This window comes from Thalassophryne amazonica, chromosome 11, assembly GCF_902500255.1.
Source record: "Thalassophryne amazonica chromosome 11, fThaAma1.1, whole genome shotgun sequence".
NCBI lineage: Eukaryota > Metazoa > Chordata > Actinopteri > Batrachoidiformes > Batrachoididae > Thalassophryne > Thalassophryne amazonica.
This window is the reverse complement of record NC_047113.1, coordinates 17653809-17670489: the sequence shown is the minus strand read 5'-3', so window position 1 is coordinate 17670489 and position 16681 is coordinate 17653809. Positions and strand designations below refer to the sequence as shown.

At 48.2% G+C, this 16681-nt stretch overlaps 1 protein-coding gene across 1 annotated transcript in view; it reads left to right on the top strand.

Moving 5' to 3' along the window:
* The window catches only part of ablim3 (actin binding LIM protein family, member 3), a 228124-nt gene that overhangs the window by 76846 nt on the left and 134597 nt on the right, over positions 1–16681 (top strand). The gene's annotated exons all lie outside the window — the stretch shown is intronic.

Genomic DNA, 16681 nt, shown 5'->3' with positions numbered 1-16681 from the left:
AAAAAAGTCCAAAAGTCACAAATCGTTGAGAAAAAGTGGATCATTGAGCCTGGACTTCTCCCGCTCTGTGAGTGCAGAGCGCATAAAAGACCAAAATGAAACCGAAACTAACAAAAGATAAACGACGACCTTGACGCTTTAAAACAAAATCAAAACGAATTGCCAGTGTGGGATCATATCTGCAGCGAGTCTGCGAACCTGTGCTGTCTGAGTCCACATCCACCTGCACCTCCGTTCTCTTGACAACATGTGTGCGCACACGCACATCGAAGCCAGAGATGTTGGCAGGCTGGAGAGACGTGTCTATGTAAGGAGGGGTGGGTGCTGTGTGTGACTGGCCAATCACAGAGTGTGAAGACAGTCAGTTACCCAATGAGGATTTTCCTTCAGCACTTCCTCCTGCTGTCTACTATCGAGCCAGGTGCACGAATGGCCACACCTTTTCTAAGTGTCCAGCAAGCAGTGTTGGATGTTCATGTGTGGCACCTGGAATTTGGCTGACACCTGCCAAGAGAGGGGTTGAATGGGCACGCGCAGGGCATTCGCTGTCTTTCTGGCGCTTGTGTGTGCAAATGGTTCTGGCGACAGGTGTATGAGGCATTTGAGGCAGCTCCGATTTTTCATGAGTGGCATGCAATTCCAACTTCGTGCAGCAGTCGGCTTGAATCATGTTATGTGTGAAGTGGCCCTAAGGAAATACCCACACAGCAGATAAGAAAACAATGAGCACAATGAAATGCTAACACAGAGAAGAATTCACTAGAAAGCATCAGAACATGGTAAGTATTTACTCTAAAAGTTATCAAAATCCCAAGAAGCAGAAAACAGACACCAGGGACGTGAACATAAAAAAGGGTGGATTCTCTGTGCTTTCACATACCAATAGAATATCAGCATTTATTTTGCTTCGCATCTGTTCCTCTGCAAATCAGCCCATATCAAAATGTCAAAAGCAAGCAAACAAAGTATACCCTTTATTTAGGGAGCAGCTTTTGTACCAAATTATACAATTCAAATTGGTTAAACATGAACAATTACACGACATAAACAAAGTCAATATGATTTATCCAAACACCTTGTTGTGAAAGTGTAGGAACACGGACCCACAACAGGGGGCGCAATGAACGGACAATGGAGAGAGTAAATAACAAGATTTACTACTGAAAGAAGCACGAGTAATACAACAAACACAATTTGGGGTCGAATCCGCTGGTGTCGTGTGGGCAGGCTCGAAGGTAGGAGACGTCTGTCTCAGTCGAACCGGAACCACCCAGATCTCCTCTGCCACCGAACCCTGGAAATACTGGAACCGCCAAGTCCCGAATTCCCAGGTGGCCACTGCCTCCGCTCGTCGGATCCGGTACTGCTGGCAGGAGAGAGCAACAACACACAGGAGTGGATGAACGCACCCAGTAACAGAGAGGGGAGAAGCCGCCTCCACCTCTTGGCAAAGTATAGCAGGAAGGTGAGTACTTATCCAAAGAATGAGGTTGTCAGTAGTCACCAGTCCTGAAAAAGGTTTTAACAGTCTTAGCTGATGATGCAATGTATAACTGCAGAGAATACTACCTTGGTCTTAGGCGATATCTCGGCACTGAGGTGGAGACGCCGTCCTCCTGATATACCTCGGTGCTGAGTAGAACAGCTGTGTCTGGTGATGGGTGACAGCTGTCACCCAGGCTACTCCCATGATGCGGCAGCGCCCTCTGGTGCCTGGAGCCCGCACTCCAGGCAGGGCGCCCTCTGGTGGTGGTGGGCCAGCAGTACCTCCTCTTCAGCGGCCCACACAACAGGACCCCCCCCTCAACGGGCGCCTCCTGGCGCACGACCGGGCTTGTCCGGATGGCGTCGGTAGAAGTCGGCCAGGAGGGCCGGGTCCAGGATGAAGCCCTTCTTCACCCAGGAGCGCTCCTCGGGGCCGTACCCCTCCCAGTCCACCAGATACTGAAAACCCCGGCCCATCCGACGGACGTCAAGGAGCCGGCGGACAGTCCAAGCTGGTGCTCCGTCGATGATCCGGGCAGGAGGCGGCGCCGGACCCGGGGTGCAGAGGGGTGAGGTGTGAAGAGGCTTGATCCGGGAAACATGGAAGACTGGATGGATCCGCAGTGAGGCCGGAAGCTGGAGCCTCACTGCGGCGGGGTTGATGACCTTGAGGATCTTATAAGGTCCGATGTACCGTTCTTGCAGTTTTGGAGAATCAACCTGTAGGGGAATGTCCGTCGTGAACAACCAGACCTCCTGCCCAGGACGATACTTGGGGGCCGGGGCTCGCCGCCGGTCTGCATGTTTCTTCGCCCTCGTCCGGGCCTGCAACAAGGCAGAGCGGGCGGCCCGCCACACCCGACGGCACTTCCGTAGGTGGGCCTGGACCGAGGGCACACCGACCTCTCCCTCAACCACCGGAAACAAGGGGGGCTGATACCCCAAGCACACCTCAAACGGGGAGAGGCCGGTGGCTGATGACACTTGGCTGTTGTGGGCGTACTCGATCCAGGCCAGGTGGGTACTCCAGGCCGTCGGGTGCGCGGCTGTCACACAGCGAAGTGTCTGCTCCAGTTCTTGATTCGCCCGCTCTGCCTGCCCGTTGGTCTGGGGGTGGTACCCAGACGAGAGGCTGACCGTGGCCCCCAGTTCCCGGCAGAAGCTCCTCCAGACGTGAGGTGAACTGGGGACCGCGATCGGAGACGATGTCTGATGGTATGCCATGCAGACGGACGACGTGGTGGACCAGGAGGTCCGCTGTCTCCTGGGCCGTAGGGAGCTTCGGGAGGGCCACGAAGTGGGCCGCCTTGGAGAAACAGTCCACTATCGTGAAGACGACGGTGTTTCCCTGGGACGGCGGGAGACCCGTGACGAAGTCCAGGCCGATGTGGGACCAGGGGCGATGAGGCACGGGCAATGGCTGTAGCTGCCCTGAGGTCTTCCTATGGTCGGCCTTGCCCCTGGCGCAGGTGGTACAGGCCTGGACGTAGTCCCGGACGTCGGTCTCCAGGGATGCCCACCAGAAGTGTTGCCGGACGACTGCCACGGTCCTTCGCACCCCTGGGTGACAGGAGAGCTTAGAACCGTGACAGAAGTCCAGGACTGCAGCTCTAGCCTCTGGTGGGACGTATAGTCTGTTTTTTGGTCCGTTTCCGGGGTCCGGGACACGGGTCAGGGCCTCCCGGACGGTCTTCTCCACGTCCCAGGTGAGGGCGGCCACGATAGCGGACTCCGGGATGATGGGATCCGGGGGATCCGACGGTTCCGTTTTGACCTCATCTTCGTGCACCCGGGACAGTGCATCCGATCTCTGATTCTTGGTCCCGGGACGGTAGGTAATCCGGAAGTCAAAACGGCCAAAGAACAGTGACCAGCGGGCTTGCCTGGGGTTCAGACGCTTGGCGGTTCTGATGTACTCCAGGTTCCGATGGTCAGTGAAAACCATGAATGGCACGGCTGTTCCCTCCAACAGATGTCTCCACTCTTCGAGGGCCTCTTTCACAGCAAGGAGTTCCCGATTGCCGACGTCATAATTCCGTTCAGCGGGGGTCAACCTGCGAGAAAAATAGGCACACGGGTGAAGGACCTTATCGGTCTTCCCGCTCTGGGAGAGCACCGCTCCTATCCCTGAGTCCGAGGCATCCACTTCAACCACTAACTGGCGGCTAGGATCGGGCTGCACCAGAACTGGTGCAGACGAGAAGCGCCGTTTCAACTCCTTGAACGCGGCCTCGCACCGGTCCGACCAGGTGAAGGGAACTTTTGAAGAGGTCAGGGCTGTCAGGGGGCTAACTACCTGACTGTAGCCCTTAATGAACCTCCTATAAAAATTAGCAAAACCGAGGAACTGTTGCAGCTTCCTACGGCTTGTAGGTTGGGGCCAATCTCTCACCGCCGCAACCTTGGCCGGGTCCGGGGCGACGGAGTTAGAGGAGATGATAAACCCCAGGAAGGACAAAGAAGTGCGGTGGAACTCACACTTCTCGCCCTTCACAAACAGGCGGTTCTCCAACAACCGCTGCAGGACCTGACGGACATGCCGGACATGAGTCTCAGGATCCGGGGAAAAGATGAGTATATCGTCCAGATACACGAAGACGAACCGGTGCAGGAAGTCCCGCAGGACATCGTTTACCAACGCTTGGAAGGTCGCGGGAGCGTTAGTGAGACCGAACGGCATGACCAGGTACTCAAAATGGCCCAACGGGGTGTTAAATGCCGTCTTCCATTCGTCTCCCTTCCGGATCCGAACCAAATGATAGGCATTCCTAAGATCAAGTTTGGTGAAGATAGTGGCTCCATGCAAGGGGGTGAACACCGAATCCAACAGGGGCAGCGGGTATCGATTGCGAACCGTGATTTCGTTCAACCCCCTATAGTCAATGCATGGACGAAGCCCGCCATCCTTTTTACCCACAAAAAAGAAACCAGCACCCATCGGAGAGGTAGAATTCCGGATCAACCCGGCAGCTAATGAGTCCCGGATGTAGGTCTCCATTGATTCACGCTCCGGCCGTGAGAGGTTGTACAGCCTACTGGACGGACACTCACTGCCTGGAACCAAATCAATGGCACAATCGTACGGGCGGTGAGGAGGAAGCGTGAGAGCCAGATCCTTGCTGAACACATCAGCGAGGTCATGGTACTCCGCTGGCACCGCCTTCAGATTGGGCGGGACTCGGACCTCCTCCTTAGCTTGGGAGCCGGGAGGAACCAAGGAACCTAGACACTCCCGATGGCAGGTTTCGCTCCACTGAACCACTACCCCGGACGGCCAATCAATCCGGGGATTGTGCTTTAGCATCCATGGAAACCCTAAAACCACACGGGAGGTGGCCTGAGTCACGAAGAACTCAATCACCTCCCGGTGGTTACCTGACACCACCAGAGTTACTGGAGGTGTCTTATGTGTGATTGGTGGGAGTAGGGAGCCATCTAGCGCCCGAACCTGCACAGGCGAGGTAAGAGCCACCAGAGGGAGCCCTATCTCCCTGGCCCATCTACTGTCAAGCAGATTCCCCTCAGAGCCCGTGTCCACCAGTGCTGGGGCCTTCAGGGTTGAATCCTCATAAAGGATCATGACTGGGAGTCGTGTAGCAATGTGGGTGTGTCCCACGTGAATGTTTTGGCCCACCCCTGGCCCAGTCTCTAGGGGCGGGCGTTGGAGTTTAACCTCTCGGGGCAGTCGTTTGCCACATGCTCACTCGAGCCACAAACATAACAAGCTCCGTGGGCCCGCCTCCTTTGTGCTCCAGGTGCCCTAAATGTTGCCCTGCTCGTGTCCATAGCTTCGTCAGCAGGGGGAGCCATAGGCGCACGGAGCGCAGGAACAGAGGAGCGTGGGGAGGGCGGAGCTCGATCGGACCCGGAAGGGAGAGGGACGACGCGTGCCTGGCCACGCCCTTCGCCTCGTTCCCGACGGCGTTCTTCTAACCGGTTGTCGAGTCGTATGACTAGATCGATGAGCCCATCTAAATCCCGCGGTTCGTCCTTAGCCACCAGGTGCTCTTTTAGGACCAGAGACAGTCCGTTTACAAAGGCAGCGCGGAGGGCAGTGCTATTCCAGCCGGATCTCGCCGCCGCGATGCGGAAGGCGACTGCATAGGCAGCTGCGCTCCGACGTCCCTGTCGTATGGACAGTAGTGCGGTTGAAGCGGACTCTCCTCTGTTGGGATGATCGAACACCGTTCTGAGCTCCCGTACAAACCCATCGTATGTATGAAGGAGCCGTGAGTTCTGCTCCCAGAGCACTGTAGCCCAAGCGCGTGCCTCCCCGCGAAGCAGATTTATCACATAAGCTACTTTGCTAGCATCAGTCGCGTACATCACGGGACGCTGAGCGAAGACGAGCGAACACTGCATAAGAAAGTCCGCGCACGTCTCCACACAGCCTCCGTACGGTTCTGGAGGGCTTATGTATGCTTCTGGGGACGGAGGGAGGGACCGTTGAACGACCAGTGGAACGTTACTTTCGCACGCAGGGTCCTCGGGAGGGAGAGCCGCAGCGGCGCCCGAAGGGCGCGCCTCCACTTGTGCGGCGAGAGCCTCCACCCTGCGGTTTAGGAGAACGTGCTGCTCGGTCATTAAGTCGATCCGAGAGGTGAAAGCGGTGAGGATCCGCTGCAACTCACCGATTACCCCTCCCGAAGCCTCCGCCGCGCCTTGGTCTTCCATTGGCCGTTCAACAGCCGGTTGACGCCCCTCGGGATCCATGACGCTGGCCGAGATATCCTGTTGTGAAAGTGTAGGAACACGGACCCACAACAGGGGGCGCAATGAACGGACAATGGAGAGAGTAAATAACAAGATTTACTACTGAAACAAGCACGAGTAATACAACAAACACAATTTGGGGTCGAATCCGCTGGTGTCGTGTGGGCAGGCTCGAAGGTAGGAGACGTCTGTCTCAGTCGAACCGGAACCACCCAGATCTCCTCTGCCACCGAACCCTGGAAATACTGGAACCGCCAAGTCCCGAATTCCCAGGTGGCCACTGCCTCTGCTCGTCGGATCCGGTACTGCTGGCAGGAGAGAGCAACAACACACAGGAGTGGATGAACGCACCCAGTAACAGAGAGGGGAGAAGCCGCCTCCACCTCTTGGCAAAGTATAGCAGGAAGGTGAGTACTTATCCAAAGAATGAGGTTGTCAGTAGTCACCAGTCCTGAAAAAGGTTTTAACAGTCTTAGCTGATGATGCAATGTATAACTGCAGAGAATACTACCTTGGTCTTAGGCGATATCTCGGCACTGAGGTGGAGACGCCGTCCTCCTGATATACCTCGGTGCTGAGTAGAACAGCTGTGTCTGGTGATGGGTGACAGCTGTCACCCAGGCTACTCCCATGATGCGGCAGCGCCCTCTGGTGCCTGGAGCCCGCACTCCAGGCAGGGCGCCCTCTGGTGGTGGTGGGCCAGCAGTACCTCCTCTTCAGCGGCCCACACAACACACCTTATAAAACTATAAAATCAATAAAATTCTGAATAGAATTTAAAATGTCTGTACATAATTAAAAATAGATCTCACGCTTAGACAGTGGCACTCGCCTACAACACAGTGATATCCTCTTCATAAATTATAAGTTCTTAAATTTAATTATTTATGTTCTAGACTTAAAGTTTTGTACTGTACAACAATGTTTTTTTAATTATGTCATTATTTTCAGTAATCCAAACGACAAAATCAATGACAAATTATTCTGTAGCATATTTCCTAAAGCTCACAAGGTTATTATTATTTGCTGCGTAAGAAGGAGTTTGACATGACTTATGCAGTGTGCAAAATCTGCAAAATGAAAGTCAAGTACTTCGGAAAAACTTCAAATCTGCAAGCCCACATGCTACGCCATCACCCGGAGCTAAAAGAAGCAGATACCGCATCTGCCGACTACTGACCAGCGCTTCACTAAACTGCCAGCCAATTCTGAACAAGCAAAGCAGATAAGTAAATTTACATCTTTAGAATCACTTGATTAACCTTGTAAAGCTGCATTTTCTTAAACATAAACATTTTTTAAGTAATATAACTATTTCTCAGAGCTCTTTCAATTGAAAATCGATTCTGAATCGAATCGTCACCCCAAGATTCGGAATCAAATTGAGTCATGAGTTGTAAGTTTCAAATCCCTTTTTGTGTATGTGTTTGACAAAAGCTGTTTAAAAAAAAGAATCAGCTGATACCAACTGGCCAGAGTCTGACACCATATGTGGAGTCAGCCAGAAGAGACAGCAAGAAATCGACGAGCACATCTCTTCTTTCACACTCCGTCTGGCCACTATCACTTTGATAATAGCTCTGTCTGCTCCCTTTCTTTAACCAACCTCCTTTTCTCCTTATCTCCTCCCACCTCCTTCTTATCATCAGCTCCCTCATTGTTCCTGTCATCAACTTCTTGCATTTAATCCACATCCCATCATCTTCCTTTATGCCTTCATCACTACTGTTGGAATAAATACAGCTGGTACCTTCCAGTTTCTTTGCTGACAAAAAAGTAAAGCAGTATTGCAATCAAAGTCAGAGGGCGTATCACTCAAGCCAGAAATAGCATCACTTCTGAAGCCGGTGAGCAAAGAAAACACACATTAAATGTGTAAACAGAGGGAATTTTTAAAGCGCTGAGAAAGCCTGACTAGGCAGCATGTCTTAAGAGAGCAGCTAGAGACAAGGTCAGCCACGAGGCCAGTACGCTCTACTTCACCTTTGCAGAATGCCCGGCGGTAACGGTGGCTTGCAGACTGTGATTAGTGTGGTTTAGTTTGGAATTATTTAGTTTGGAATGCAAGTGTAGCAAGAACGATAATACGAATAAAACAAGTGCCACACATCACATGTCCCAGACCATTTAAATACATGCTGATGACCCCGGGGCTCTATTTTACTAGAGCAAGTACTGTGATATTTTTAAGGCTTAGTTGAAGTGTTCGGACATATGAGCTATTTTTTTTTTTCTCAAACAGGTGCAGTGGTGCCACACCACAGAGAACAACAGAAGAACTTCTTGTTCTTTTGTCAGCTGATCCTCTGCATCTTCTTCTGTAACACCGACCACCTGCATCTTCTTCCTGAGCACATCCATAAACCTCCTCTTTGTGGCCTCACTCTTCTCTTCCTGCTTGGTGGCTCCATCCTCAGCATCCTTTTCCCTATATAACCTGGGTGCCTCTTCTGTACACATCCAGACCATCTCAGTCTCACTTCTGTGACTTTGCCTCCAAACCATCCTACCTGTGCTGTCCCTTCATGCCTAATTCTGTCCATCCTTGTCACTCCCAAAGAAAATTGCAGCATCTTTAGCGCCACGTCTTGTCTTTTTTGTTTGTGCCATAGTGTCTAAGCCATACAACATAGCTGGTTTCACTACTGTCTGTAAACTTTCTCCCTCACTCTTCGGAACCTTTCTGTCACAAATCACTCCTGCCACCTTTCTCCCCCCACTGCACCCTGCATGCACTCTCATCTTCAACCTCTGCCACATTCACCGTTACTTTGGCTAGTTGACCCCAAGTATTTAAGCTCATCTACTTTCACCACCTCTACTCCTTGTAACTGCACTATTCCGCTGGGCTTCCTCTCATTCACACACATGTACTCAGTCTTGATGCTACAAATTTTCATTCCCCTTCTCTCCAAAGCATATCTTCACCTCTCCAGGCTGCTCGTTAATTTCACTACAGATCACAATGTCATCTGCAAACATCATAGTCCATGGAGATTCCTATCTGATCTCCTTCATCCTTTCATCACCACTGGAAACAAGAAAGGACTCAGAGCTGATCCTTGATGTAAACCAACCTCCACCTTGAATGCATCTGCCATTCCTACTGCACATGTCACCTGCTGTCACCCTCTTCCTGTCAGCATCTTCAGCTCCACCTTTTGTCTTTTTGTTAGCACCACCATCTCTAAGCCATATAACATACAGCAGGTGCTTTAACAAGCTGTCTTCTAAACTTTCCACTTTTCACTCCTGCCACCATTTTCCATCCATAGTAACACTAATGCACAATTGTATGTGACTTGTGGAGATGCATGCAAGCATGTAGGTTGTACTTGCATTATAGATCAACTTTAGACAGAACTGGATTTTCATGGTCTAAGGCAGGAATGCTTCATGACGATGGGCGATATCAATGTGTTGTGTGCCCAATCACACGTCATTTTTCAACACACTCACATGAGCACAAGGGTATCATGATTACATCAGATGGAAAATAGCAACGACAATGCCAGTGACAAATGATGCCAGTTTCTTTCAGAAGCGTTTCCAAATAATTCCATCCATCTTGGTGTATGTCAACTACTGACTGGCTGTTTATCTGAGATAGTGAAGAAAAACTGAAATAAGTATAACTTTTACTTCATATGGACTTTATATGAAAATGAAGTCAACATCCTAACTGATGTAATGCACATTGTTTGGTAAAATGAGACAAGTTCAATAGGGGAAAATTGTGCAAAAGTTTCTCAACGTGAAGTATGTAAACATATGCCCAGGGAGTGTATGGCACAGGCCTGTATGGAGTGTAAATTTGCACATGGATGTCCTGGCTCTTGTCGTATGCTCACTGCGAGCTCCGCTGCAGAATCTACCCTCCCTCTGGGTTTTGGCTGCAGCTCCCTTCCTCTGTGGGGGAGTAAAAGGATTATTCCCTTCTGTGTCTTTTAAACAGCCTTCCCTAAGCCGTTTAGCACTCCATTCACTTGCTCATCCTCCCCAGTCATAAAGAAATCAATCTGTCTCCTCAAAAAACACAAAATGAGCTAAAAGAGAGAGACAAAACAGTGCATCGGGATATGGATAATTCGATTTCATCTGAGCTGTTTAACCGACGTGCTCTGCCTTACCTCGTGTGTGTGTGTGTGTGATTATTTACTCTTGTTAATCTTAGCATGGCTTCGAAGCGGCAATGAAAGCGGTGACCAGGTGGCACCAGCTGTGTTGGGAGGGGAGCGTGTGAGGTTGAATCAGATGGCGAAAACTGGGCTAATGTAGAAAGAGGCATTTAAATTTGTATTTACCCTGAAGGGTTGCCCTAATAAGTTTTCATTTTCACCAGGAGAGACACTTCTCATTTTAAAAGCTGGAGGCAGCATCACATTATCAGCATTTTAATCACAGAGCAGCCAAGTGCTTCTGCACATGTAAATCTTATATTAAACCATGGCATCAACAATTTTGAAATTAAATTTCAAGGTAGCATATTTTCCAATGCATCTGGAAAGTATTCACACCACGTTTTACTAAATGGACTGCATTTATATAGCGCTTTTCCATCTGCATCAGACGCTCAAAGCGCTTTACAATTATGCCTCACATTCACCCCGATGTCAGGGTGCTGCCATACAAGGCGCTCACTACACACTGGGACAATAGGGGATTAAAGACCTTGCCCAAGGGCCCTTAGTGATTTTCCAGTCAGGCGGGGATTTGAACCGAGGATCTTCTGGTCTTAAGCCCAGCACCTTAACCACTAGACCATCACCTCCCCCCAAATCATTTACTCATTTTGTTATGTTACAGCCTTATTCTAAAATGGAGTAAATTATTTTTTTCCCTCAAAATTCTACTCACAACACCCCATAATGACAACATGAAATAAGTTTTTTTCTAAAAGTTCTGCAAATGTATTAAAAAAAAATAAAAAATAAGAAATCACATGGACATAAGTATTCACACCCTTTGCTCAATACTTTTTTGATGCACCTTTGGCAGCAATTACAGCCTCAAGTCCTCTTGAATATGATGCCACACGCTTGGCACACCTATCGTTGGGCAGTTTTGTCCATTTCTCTTTGCAGCACCTCTCAAGCTCCATCAGGTTGGATGGGCAGCGGTGGTAGAAAAGGAAATCAGAAAAGCTATCTGGGACCTCAGAAAGCCCATCTGCAATTATTGCTTGATCTCCAAAATCAGTCTTTGCAAGCAAAATTATGTTCAGTATGAGTGTTGTCATTAGTGCCACTTCAAAAATTAAATTCATGATAAGTAATTTATCCTAAACTTATGATCTGTTGTTTTTTTCAAACTTATGCAAAAACAAATCTTGAGAAAAAAAAATACAGTATGCGATAGTTAATAATTATTAAGAGCCTGTTCTTTCATATTTATGAATACATTTTACGACATTGCAGTTGTTTTGTTTAATGAAAACTCAACCTGTCATTCTTTTTGAGTTCTACACATGTGGTGATACCTTATTTACACCAGGATGTTAATCAAATCAATGCTGGCTATTCTCAGAATAAAGTGCTTATATCCACAGTTTCAAATTGCATAAGTCAAATGGTGTCCACTTTATGGTCTTCTCAAAACATTAAAATTACTGTTCTGGATGCTCAGAATGCATCTGAGCTTATCTAGAGACCGTTGGCCTATGGGCTTCAGCCCTGCAGGCCTCGCACTTTCTCCCCATCAATTTCTAGTTCTAAATTGCGCCCTTGCCTGAAGCCACTCCTTTGATATCTTGGCTGTGTGCTTCAATTTCAATTTCAATTTATTTTCATTTATGTAGCGCCAAATCACGACAGAGTTACCTCAAGGTGCTTCACACAAGTAAGGTCTAACCTTACTAATCCCCAGAGCAGCAGTGGTAAGGAAAACTCCCTGTGAGGAAGAAACCTCAAGCAGACCAGACTCAAAGGGGTGACCCTCTGCTTGGGCCATGCAATTCACAAAACAAATATACAGGAAATTCTGTTGGTGCACAGGACAGGAGGGTCTCCAGCACAAATACCACACCTTGTGCTCAGGGTCATTGTCCTGCTGAAAGATGAACCGTCAGTCTGAGATCAAGAGCGCTGTGTAGCAGGTTTTCATCCAGGATGTCTCTGTACATTGCTGCATTCATCTTTCCCTTAATCCTGACTAGTCTTCTAGTTCCTGCTGCTGAAACACATCCCTACAGCATGATGCTGCCACCGCCATGCTTCACTGTAGGGATGGTGCCTGCTTTCCTCCAAACATGAAGCCTGGCATTCACACCAAAGGGTTGAGTCTTTGTCTCATCACACCAGAGAATTTTATTTCTCATGATCTGAGAGAACTTTAGGTGCCTTTAGGCAAACTCCAGATAGACTGCCATGTGCCTTTTATCAAAGTGTGGCTTCCGTCTGGCCACCATTTATAGATCATGAAGACCACTGTGCTCATTGGGACCTTCAAAGCAGCAGAAATGTTTCTGTACTCTTCCCCAGATTTGTGCCTTGAGACAATCCTGTCTCAGAGGTCTACAGACAATTCCTTTGACTTAAATGCTTGGTTTGTGCTCTGATATACATTATATGTAGACAGGTGTGTGTCTTTCCAAATCATGTCCAAGCAACTCAGTTTACCCCAGGTGGACTCCAATTAAACTGTAGAAACATCTCAAGGATGATCAGTGGAAACAGGATTCACCTGAGCTCAAGTGATACATCATTAATCATGGAAATTGTATCTTGAATCCTGTATCAACCCAGATTTCTGTTTTTAAAATTAATATTGTGATACCACGGAAACTCAACTACTGCATGAAAGAAATAAAGACCTCTAACAGAAAAATCATAAATGATTTATAAAATATACAAGCAAACATATGTGTGATGTGTTGAATCCTGACATGCTTATCATGATATGTATCAAATCGGAATACAGGCATCATTTTTTCCCCCAAATTCTACAAACAATACCCCATAATGACAATATGAAATAAGTTTTTGAGATTTCTGCAAATCAATTAAAAATAAAAAACTAAGAAATCACGTGTACATAAGTATTCACAGCTTTTTCTATGAAGCTTATAACTGCACTGCTATCAGTTAAGGGTCATGGCGGAAGGGTTGAGCAGGAGCCTATCTTTGTGGTCATTGGTCGTGAGGTGGTGTACATCCTAGACAGGCTGTCAGTCTATTGCAGGGCATACGTTGTAGCATATTGTACTATCATATTAACATATTCATATTTTGTAGTGACATTGTGATCATTTGTGGTGGTTTGTCTTGACATTATGTCAGGTCAAGCTGAAGCTGATAACAAAATGTGGAAAACGTGAAGTGCTGTGAATACTTTCTAGATGCTCTGTAAGACACATTTTTTCACAAGTTTGGGAGGCCCCGCAACGTATAGTTGAATGCAATGTATATACTGATAAATCACCCATTCATTAACAACAATAATAACAATGACTATTTATATAGGGCTTTTCTCCTGTGAATCAGTCTACAAAACAAAACAAAAAACTCCAATAATGTAAATACACTACAAAAATGCACAAAAATCTTAAATTATAGAGTTGATTAAGCAAATCAAACGGACTCACATTTTTATGTCCACCAATGAACTGTCATGCCGGGACACGTGATGGGTTACGTGATGGACAGTTGGAGGAAATGGCAAGTCATGTGCCTTTACACGCTGTCTGTGGAGGACGTCGAAGGTGTGTATATATTTGGCACGGTGGTGACCGGGTTCCTGCTGTGTGGAGCGGGCATAGCGCTGGTTTACCGGAAAATTAAGAAAGTGGAAGCGGCAATAATTGGCCCGTCCAGGCTGCCGCACATGATTGATTCGATTGGAAGGGCAGCGTCAGCTCAGTTGGCGGGTGTTAACCGCGCGTTGGATACCATCTCGGGAAGAATGGCTGCACTGGAAAACCGCATTGATCGTCAGTAATGACCACATCTCCTCTCCTAATTCAGATGTATTGAAAGTCACTCTGTCTCAGACTGTGGAATCTTTCAGGCGTCTGCTAATCTGGATTTTCATTCGGCTTCCCAAAACACAGCTGCACTTCAAGGCCGCTGTGATAAAAACCTCCTGGAAGAAGAACAACGCTCATGCCTCACTCCCCTGGTCTCCCCCCACCCTCAGCTTCTCCAGCTCTGACATTGACTGTGGACAGTGGACTGTTCAGGGCTGGGCCCCTCCTCCCTCCAGAATGGACGAACAAGGCCGTTGATGGCGCCTAAAGGCGGCCTCTGGGTGTTCTGTCTGATAACTGGACTCTTACAAATCTTGGTCGTCGTCTCTCGTCCTGTTGTTGTGTGTGATCATTGTTCATTGTGCTGATGGGTTTTTTCCTGCATTGCTGCTGCATGATTCAATGCAGCAGCAATGAAGGTTTTTCTTTCCCAAGTTTTACCTTGTGTGTGCTTTTTATATGTGTTCATGTACCGGGCCGGCTTATGTGTGTTGTGTGTTATGTGTGTGTCGTCTGTCGTCATGAGGCCGGTCATGGTTTGCTCAGCCCTGCTGTTGACCTAAGGCAGGATATACATCTGGAGCTGGTCCCCGGGTGCCTGAAGGCGACTTCTGCTCCTAACTGGCAATTAGGATGGATTAAATGCATTAAACACATTTCATTGTGCAGGGAACATGTTCCTTTGTGCATATGACAATAAAATTCTTTTGAATCCTTTGAATCCTTTGAATAAAATCACTGGTCTTTATTTATTTGTCTGTCTGTCTGTTAGCAGGATATGTCAAAACTACTCCATGGATTTTGAAAAAATTTCACCACAGGTAGATATTAGGCCATGGAAGACTCCACTGAATTTTGGAGGTGATCTGGGTCCAGATTGTGGATCAGGATTTCACTTTATAGAGGCTTTGAAGGATTACGCCAAAGCTGCTTCACGGATTCTCACAAAATTTGCACCACAGATAGATATTAGGGCATGGAAGACTCCACTGAGTGATCCGGATCCAGATTGGCATACATGAGAACTCCTGGATTGCTCTTGTTGTTGATGTGATGCATCCATTATGTTGTTCATTCAGTTCAATTTATTTAAATTCAGTTTATTTATATAGTGCCAAATCACAATAAAGCTGCCTTAGGGCCCCTTCAAACATAACACGATTGAAGCCGACTAGCGCACAAAGGAGGAATTGCATGCCAGTCTTGAAAAACCAGAGCTGCCTCCAACGCCTCGTACACCTGTCACTGCATCTATTCACACACACCAGCGGCCAAAAGACAGAGAGTGCCCTGTGAGAGCCCATTCGATCCCTCTCGCAGAAGGTGTCAGCCAAATTCCAGGTGACACACACGAACATCCAACACCGCTTGCTGGACACTTAGAAAATGTGTGGCCATTTGCACTGTCAGCATGAAAACAGTGAGCATGCAACTACTTTCGAGCTGGCTGTGGAGTTTGTCTAAGTGCTCCCATGACTGTGGAGTTGCTAAGCAACACACGTGGCATGCCAGTGTCGGCTCCCCCCTCAACACATGTGACGTGCATGTGTATAGCGTGTGTGTTGTGCCCCCCGGTCCCACTACAACACATGGGTGCGTGTGTTTCACACTCCCACCGCTCCCCCACAGCACATGGGGCATGTGGGGGGGGGGGGGGGACTTGCATGACATGCTGACATGCTGATATGTATATACAGATGGGGAGTGGCCAGCCAGAGCACATACAGCATGGCGAGCTGCCTCCCAGCTGATTGCTGGCCAGAGACTCACTGACAGCTGCAAATGACGGCTCAGTACACACGACGTACCGCATTAAAAACACAGCGACCACAGCCAGAGCGCCACAGGACTACAAGCCAACAGTATGACAAATACACCACTTTCAGTCATGTATCACCAAAAATACAGCATAACAAACACTGTTACGTCAGTTATTATGGCGCTTTTTTCGCCGTAATTAAAGACTTCCTCTTCAATGACATCATCTAATTTCTCTTTTTTTTAAGATACATTTATCTCTTTGTTGATTTTAGGCATTTTATACTCCTGTTATAGGACAGCGATGGTAGCGCAGCGGTAATGTTTATGTCTGTTAATCAGAGCTTTTGTAAATTGCAGGTTCGAATCCCACGGGTGGCATGTATTTTTTTACTTTGGTTCACGTAATGTGGTTCCACACGCTCCAGCTGCTCACACTGTGTTTTATGTGTGTGCATGAAATCGTCGCAGCGGGATCGTTCACGCCTGCCCGATGTGTGTCCCTCCCTATGTCAGCTCGATGTTTTCGTGGTTTGCCGTGATTTGCACTGATTTATACTTATTTGTGCTATGTGTGAAGGGGCTCTTAAAGCAGGTAAGGTCTAATAACACCATAGAGCCCCTGGGCTGTGGCTGCTAGGCTCGATGTGGCCTTGGGGCTATATGTCAGGTTTTAAGGCTCTATGGCTTTGGTGTGGTGCTATATAGTCATTCAACTTATCATGCATTTTTTTACTCTCTGCGTGCGGATTCACACATGTA